This window comes from Oncorhynchus nerka, unplaced genomic scaffold (genome assembly GCF_034236695.1).
Source record: "Oncorhynchus nerka isolate Pitt River unplaced genomic scaffold, Oner_Uvic_2.0 unplaced_scaffold_748, whole genome shotgun sequence".
Lineage (NCBI taxonomy): Eukaryota > Metazoa > Chordata > Actinopteri > Salmoniformes > Salmonidae > Oncorhynchus > Oncorhynchus nerka.
The window spans coordinates 311,822-319,390 of record NW_027040457.1 but is presented as its reverse complement, the minus strand read 5'-3'; positions in this window follow the sequence as shown (position 1 = coordinate 319,390).

Genomic DNA, 7,569 nt, shown 5'->3' with positions numbered 1-7,569 from the left:
AGGTAGTGGAGACATGAGGAGGTTGTAATAGAGGTAGTGGAGACATGGGGAGGTTGTAATAGAGGTAGTGGAGACATGAGGAGGTTGTAATAGAGGTAGTGCAGACATGGGGAGGTTGTAATAGAGGTAGTGGAGACATGAGGAGGTTGTAATAGAGGTAGTGGAGACATGAGGAGGTTGTAATAGAGGTAGTGGTAGAGGTAGTGGAGACATGGGGAGGTTGTAATAGAGGTAGTGCAGACATGGGGAGGTTGTAATAGAGGTAGTGGAGACATGGGGAGGTTGTAATAGTAGAGGTAGTGGAGACATGGGGAGGTTGTAATAGAGGTAGTGGAGACATGGGGAGGTTGTAATAGAGGTAGTGGAGACATGAGGAGGTTGTAATAGAGGTAGTGGTAGAGGTAGTGGAGACATGGGGGGTTGTAATAGAGGTAGTGGAGACATGAGGAGGTTGTAGTGGAGAGACATGGGGAGGTTGTAATAGAGGTAGTGGAGACATGAGGAGGTTGTAATAGAGGTAGTGTAGACATGAGGAGGTTGTAATAGAGGTAGTGGTAGAGGTAGTGGAGACATGAGGAGGTTGTAATAGAGGTAGTGGTAGAGGTAGTGGAGACAAGGGGGAGTTGTAATAGAGGTAGTGGTAGAGGTAGTGGAGACAAGGGGGGGTTGTAATAGAGGTAGGGGTAGAGGTAGTGGAGACATGAGGAGGTTGTAATAGAGGTAGTGGAGACATGAGGAGGTTGTAATAGAGGTAGTGGTAGAGGTAGTGGAGACATGGGGGGGTTGTAATAGAGGTAGTATGAGGATGTAGTGGAGACATGGGGAGGTTGTAATAGAGGTAGTGGAGACAAGGGGGGGTTGTAATAGAGGTAGTGCAGACATGGGGAGGTTGTAATAGAGGTAGTGGAGACATGAGGAGGTTGTAATAGAGGTAGTGGAGACATGAGGAGGTTGTAATAGAGGTAGTGGAGACATGAGGAGGTTGTAATAGAGGTAGTGGTAGAGGTAGTGGAGACATGGGGGGGTTGTAATAGAGGTAGTATGAGGATGTAGTGGAGACATGGGGAGGTTGTAATAGAGGTAGTGGTAGAGGTAGTGGAGACATGAGGAGGTTGTAATAGAGGTAGTGGAGACATGGGGAGGTTGTAATAGAGGTAGTGGAGACATGAGGAGGTTGTAATAGAGGTAGTGGAGACATGAGGAGGTAGTGGTAGAGGTAGTGGAGACATGAGGAGGTTGTAATAGAGGTAGTGGAGACATGAGGAGGTTGTAATAGAGGTAGTGGAGACATGGGGAGGTTGTAATAGAGGTAGTGGTAGAGGAGAAATGGGGAGGTTGTAATAGAGGTAGTGGAGACATGGGGAGGTTGTAATAGATGTAGTGGAGACATGGGGAGGTTGTAATAGAGGTAGTGGTAGAGGTAGTGGAGACATGAGGAGGTTGTAATAGAGGTAGTGGTAGAGGTAATGGAGACATGGGGAGGTTGTAATAGAGGTAGTGGAGACATGGGGAGGTTGTAATAGAAGTAGTGGAGACATGGGGAGGTTGTAATAGAGGTAGTGGAGACATGAGGAGGTTGTAATAGAGGTAGTGGTAGAGGTAGTGGAGACATGGGGAGGTTGTAATAGAGGTAGTGGAGACATGAGGAGGTTGGTAGAGGTAGTGGTAGAGGTAGTGGAGACATGGGGAGGTTGTAATAGAGGTAGTGGTAGAGGTAGTGGAGACATGGGGAGGTTGTAATAGAGGTAGTGGTAGAGGTAGTGGAGACATGGGAGGTTGTAATAGAGGTAGTGGAGACATGGGGAGGTTGTAATAGAGGTAGTGGTAGACATGGGGAGGTTGTAATAGAGGTAGTGGAGACATGGGGAGGTTGTAATAGAGGTAGTGGAGACATGGGGAGTTGTAATAGAGGTAGTATGAGGATGTAGTGGAGGGTGGTGGTAGTAGAGGTAGTATGAGGATGTAGTGGAGGGTGGTGGTAGTAGAGGTAGTATGAGGATGTAGTGGAGGGTGGTGGTAGTAGAGGTAGTATGTGGATGTAGTGGAGACATGGGGAGGTTGTAATAGAGGTAGTGGAGACATGGGGAGGTTGTAATAGAGGTAGTGGAGACATGAGGAGGTTGTAATAGAGGTAGTGGAGACATGAGGAGGTTGTAATAGAGGTAGTGGAGACATGGGGAGGTTGTAATAGAGGTAGTGGTAGAGGTAGTGGAGACATGGGGGGGTTGTAATAGAGGTAGTGGAGACATGGGGAGGTTGTAATAGAGGTAGTGGAGACATGAGGAGGTTGTAATAGAGGTAGTGGAGACATGGGGAGGTTGTAATAGAGGTAGTGGAGACATGGGGAGGTTGTAATAGAGGTAGTATGAGGATGTAGTGGAGGGTGGTGGAGTAGAGGTTGTAATGAGGATGTAGTGGAGGGTGGTGGTAGTAGAGGTAGTATGAGGATGTAGTGGAGGGTGGTGGTAGTAGAGGTAGTATGTGGATGTAGTGGAGACATGGGGAGGTTGTAATAGAGGTAGTGGAGACATGGGGAGGTTGTAATAGAGGTAGTGGAGACATGAGGAGGTTGTAATAGAGGTAGTGGAGACATGGGGAGGTTATAATAGAGGTAGTGGAGACATGGGGAGGTTGTAATAGAGGTAGTGGTAGAGGTAGTGGAGACAGTGGGAGGTTGTAATAGAGGTAGTGGTAGAGGTAGTGGAGACATGGGGAGTTGTAATAGAGGTAGTGGAGACATGAGAGGTTGTAATAGAGGTAGTGGAGACATGGGGAGGTTGTAATAGAGGTAGTGGAGACATGGGGAGGTTGTAATAGAGGTAGTAGTGGAGTGGAGACATGGGGAGGTTGTAATAGAGGTAGTGGAGACATGGGGAGGTTGTAATAGAGGTAGTGGTAGAGGTAGTGGAGACATGGGGAGGTTGTAATATAGGTAGTGGTAGAGGTAGTGGAGACATGGGGAGGTTGTAATAGAGGTAGTGGTAGAGGTAGTGGAGACATGGGGAGGTTGTAATAGAGGTAGTGGAGACATGGGGGGGTTGTAATAGAGGTAGAGGTAGTGGAGACATGGGGAGGTTGTAATAGAGGTAGTGGTAGAGGTAGTGGAGACATGGGGAGGTTGTAATAGAGGTAGTGGAGACAAGGGGGGGTTGTAATAGAGGTAGTGGTAGAGGTAGTGGAGACATGGGGAGGTTGTAATAGAGGTAGTGGAGACATGAGGAGGTTGTAATAGAGGTAGTGGTAGAGGTAGTGGAGACATGGGGGGGTTGTAATAGAGGTAGTATGAGGATGTAGTGGAGACATGGGGAGGTTGTAATAGAGGTAGTGGTAGAGGTAGTGGAGACATGAGGAGGTTGTAATAGAGGTAGTGGAGACATGGGGAGGTTGTAATAGAGGTAGTGGAGACATGAGGAGGTTGTAATAGAGGTAGTGGAGACATGAGGAGGTAGTGGTAGAGGTAGTGGAGACATGAGGAGGTTGTAATAGAGGTAGTGGAGACATGAGGAGGTTGTAATAGAGGTAGTGGAGACATGGGGAGGTTGTAATAGAGGTAGTGGTAGAGGTAGTGGAGAAATGGGGAGGTTGTAATAGAGGTAGTGGAGACATGGGGAGGTTGTAATAGATGTAGTGGAGACATGGGGAGGTTGTAATAGAGGTAGTGGTAGAGGTAGTGGAGACATGAGGAGGTTGTAATAGAGGTAGTGGTAGAGGTAATGGAGACATGGGGAGGTTGTAATAGAGGTAGTGGAGACATGGGGAGGTTGTAATAGAAGTAGTGGAGACATGGGGAGGTTGTAATAGAGGTAGTGGAGACATGAGGAGGTTGTAATAGAGGTAGTGGTAGAGGTAGTGGAGACATGGGGAGGTTGTAATAGAGGTAGTGGAGACATGAGGAGGTAGTGGTAGAGGTAGTGGTAGAGGTAGTGGAGACATGGGGAGGTTGTAATAGAGGTAGTGGAGACATGGGGAGGTTGTAATAGAGGTAGTGGTAGAGGTAGTGGAGACATGGGGAGGTTGTAATAGAGGTTGTGGTAGAGGTAGTGGAGACAAGGGGAGGTTGTAATAGAGGTAGTGGTAGAGGTAGTGGAGACATGGGGAGGTTGTAATAGAGGTAGTGGTAGGGGTAGTGGAGACATGGGGAGGTTGTAATAGAGGTAGTGGAGACATGGGGAGGTTGTAATAGAGGTAGTGGAGACATGGGGAGGTTGTAATAGAGGTAGTGGTAGTGGAGACATGGGGGGGATGTAATAGAGGTAGTGGAGACATGGGGAGGTTGTAATAGAGGTAGTGGAGACATGGCGAGGTTGTAATAGAGGTAGTATGAGGATGTAGTGGAGGGTGGTGTAGTAGAGGTAGTAGAGGATGTAGTGGAGGGTGGTGGTAGTAGAGGTAGTATGAGGAGTAGTGGAGGGTGGTGGTAGTAGAGGTAGTATAGAGGTAGTGGAGACATGGGGAGGTTGTAATAGAGGTAGTGGAGACATGGGGAGGTTGTAATAGTGGTAGAGGTAGTGGAGACATGGGGAGGTTGTAATAGAGGTAGTGGAGACATGAGGAGGTTGTAATAGAGGTAGTGGAGACATGGGGAGGTTGTAATAGAGGTAGTGGTAGAGGTAGTGGAGACAGTGGGAGGTTGTAATAGAGGTAGTGGTAGAGGTAGTGGAGACATGGGGGGTTGTAATAGAGGTAGTGGAGACATGGGGGAGAGGTTGTAATAGAGGTAGTGGAGACATGGGGAGGTTGTAATAGAGGTAGTGGTAGAGGTAGTGGAGACATGGGGAGGTTGTAATAGAGGTAGTGGTAGAGGTAGTGGAGACATGGGGAGGTTGTAATAGAGGTAGTGGTAGAGGTAGTGGAGACATGGGGAGGTTGTAATAGAGGTAGTGGAGACATGGGGGGTTGTAATAGAGGTAGAGGTAGTGGAGACATGGGAGGTTGTAATAGAGGTAGTGGTAGAGGTAGTGGAGACATGGGGAGGTTGTAATGGAGGTAGTGGAGACATGGGGAGGTTGTAATAGAGGTAGTGGTAGAGGTAGTGGAGACATGGGGAGGTTGTAATAGAGGTAGTGGTAGAGGTAGTGAGACATGGGGAGGTTGTAATAGAGGTAGTGGAGACATGGGGAGGTTGTAATAGAGGTAGTGGAGACATGGGGAGGTTGTAATAGAGGTAGTGGAGACATGGGGAGGTTGTAATAGAGGTAGTGGAGACATGGGGAGGTTGTAATAGAGGTAGTATGAGGATGTAGTGGAGGGTGGTGGTAGTAGAGGTAGTATGAGGATGTAGTGGAGGGTGGTGGTAGTAGAGGTAGTATGAGGATGTAGTGGAGGGTGGTGGTAGAGGTAGTATGTGGATGTAGTGGAGACATGGGGAGGTTGTAATAGAGGTAGTGGAGACATGGGGAGGTTGTAATAGAGGTAGTGGAGACATGAGGAGGTTGTAATAGAGGTAGTGGAGACATGAGGAGGTTGTAATAGAGGTAGTGGAGACATGGGGAGGTTGTAATAGAGGTAGTGGTAGAGGTAGTGGAGACAGTGGGAGGTTGTAATAGAGGTAGTGGTAGAGGTAGTGGAGACATGGGGGGGTTGTAATAGAGGTAGTGGAGACATGGGGAGGTTGTAATAGAGGTAGTGGAGACATGAGGAGGTTGTAATAGAGGTAGTGGAGACATGGGGAGGTTGTAATAGAGGTAGTGGAGACATGGGGAGGTTGTAATAGAGGTAGTGGTAGAGGTAGTGGAGACATGGGGAGGTTGTAATATAGGTAGTGGTAGAGGTAGTGGAGACATGGGGAGGTTGTAATAGAGGTAGTGGTAGAGGTAGTGGAGACATGGGGAGGTTGTAATAGAGGTAGTGGAGACATGGGGGGTTGTAATAGAGGTAGAGGTAGTGGAGACATGGGGAGGTTGTAATAGAGGTAGTGGTAGAGGTAGTGGAGACATGGGGAGGTTGTAATGGAGGTAGTGGAGACAAGGGGGGGTTGTAATAGAGGTAGTGGTAGAGGTAGTGGAGACATGGGGAGGTTGTAATAGAGGTAGTGGTAGAGGTAGTGGAGACATGGGGAGGTTGTAATAGAGGTAGTGGAGACATGGGGAGGTTGTAATAGAGGTAGTGGAGACATGGGGAGGTTGTAATAGAGGTAGTGGAGACATGGGGAGGTTGTAATAGAGGTAGTGGTAGTGGAGACATGGGGGGGATGTAATAGAGGTAGTGGAGACATGGGGAGGTTGTAATAGAGGTAGTGGAGACATGGCGAGGTTGTAATAGAGGTAGTATGAGGATGTAGTGGAGGGTGGTGGTAGTAGAGGTAGTATGAGGATGTAGTGGAGGGTGGTGGTAGTAGAGGTAGTATGAGGATGTAGTGGAGGGTGGTGGTAGTAGAGGTAGTATGAGGATGTAGTGTTGGGTGGCGGTGGTAGAGGTAGTATGTGGATGTAGTGGAGACATGGGGAGGTTGTAATAGAGGTAGTGGAGACATGGGGAGGTTGTAATATAGGTAGTGGTAGAGGTAGTGGAGACAGTGGGAGGTTGTAATAGAGGTAGTGGTAGAGGTAGTGGAGACATGGGGGGGTTGTAATAGAGGTAGTGGAGACATGGGGAGGTTGTAATAGAGGTAGTGGAGACATGAGGAGGTTGTAATAGAGGTAGTGGAGACATGGGGAGGTTGTAATAGAGGTAGTGGAGACATGGGGAGGTTGTAATAGAGGTAGTGGTAGAGGTAGTGGAGACATGGGGAGGTTGTAATATAGGTAGTGGTAGAGGTAGTGGAGACATGGGGAGGTTGTAATAGAGGTAGTGGTAGAGGAGACATGGGGAGGTTGTAATAGAGGTAGTGGAGACATGGGGGGTTGTAATAGAGGTAGTGGTAGAGGTAGTGGAGACATGGGGAGGTTGTAATAGAGGTAGTGGTAGAGGTAGTGGAGACATGGGGAGGTTGTAATAGAGGTAGTGGAGACAAGGGGGGGTTGTAATAGAGGTAGTGGTAGAGGTAGTGGAGACATGGGGAGGTTGTAATAGAGGTAGTGGTAGAGGTAGTGGAGACATGGGGAGGTTGTAATAGAGGTAGTGGTAGAGGTAGTGGAGACAAGGGGAGGTTGTAATAGAGGTAGTGGTAGAGGTAGTGGAGACAGTGGGAGGTTGTAATAGAGGTGGTGGAGACATGGGGAGGTTGTAATAGAGGTAGTGGAGACAGTGGGAGGTTGTAATAGAGGTAGTGGAGACATGGGGAGGTTGTAATAGAGGTAGTGGAGACATGAGGAGGTTGTAATAGAGGTAGTGGTAGAGGTAGTGGAGACATGGGGAGGTTGTAATAGAGGTAGTGGTAGAGGTAGTGGAGACATGGGGAGGTTGTAATAGAGGTAGTGGAGACATGGGGAGGTTGTAATAGAGGTAGTGGAGACATGGCGAGGTTGTAATAGAGGTAGTATGAGGATGTAGTGGAGGGTGGTGGTAGTAGAGGTAGTATGAGGATGTAGTGGAGGGTGGTGGTAGTAGAGGTAGTATGAGGATGTAGTGTTGGGTGGCGGTGGTAGAGGTAGTATGTGGATGTAGTGGAGACATGGGGAGGTTGTAATA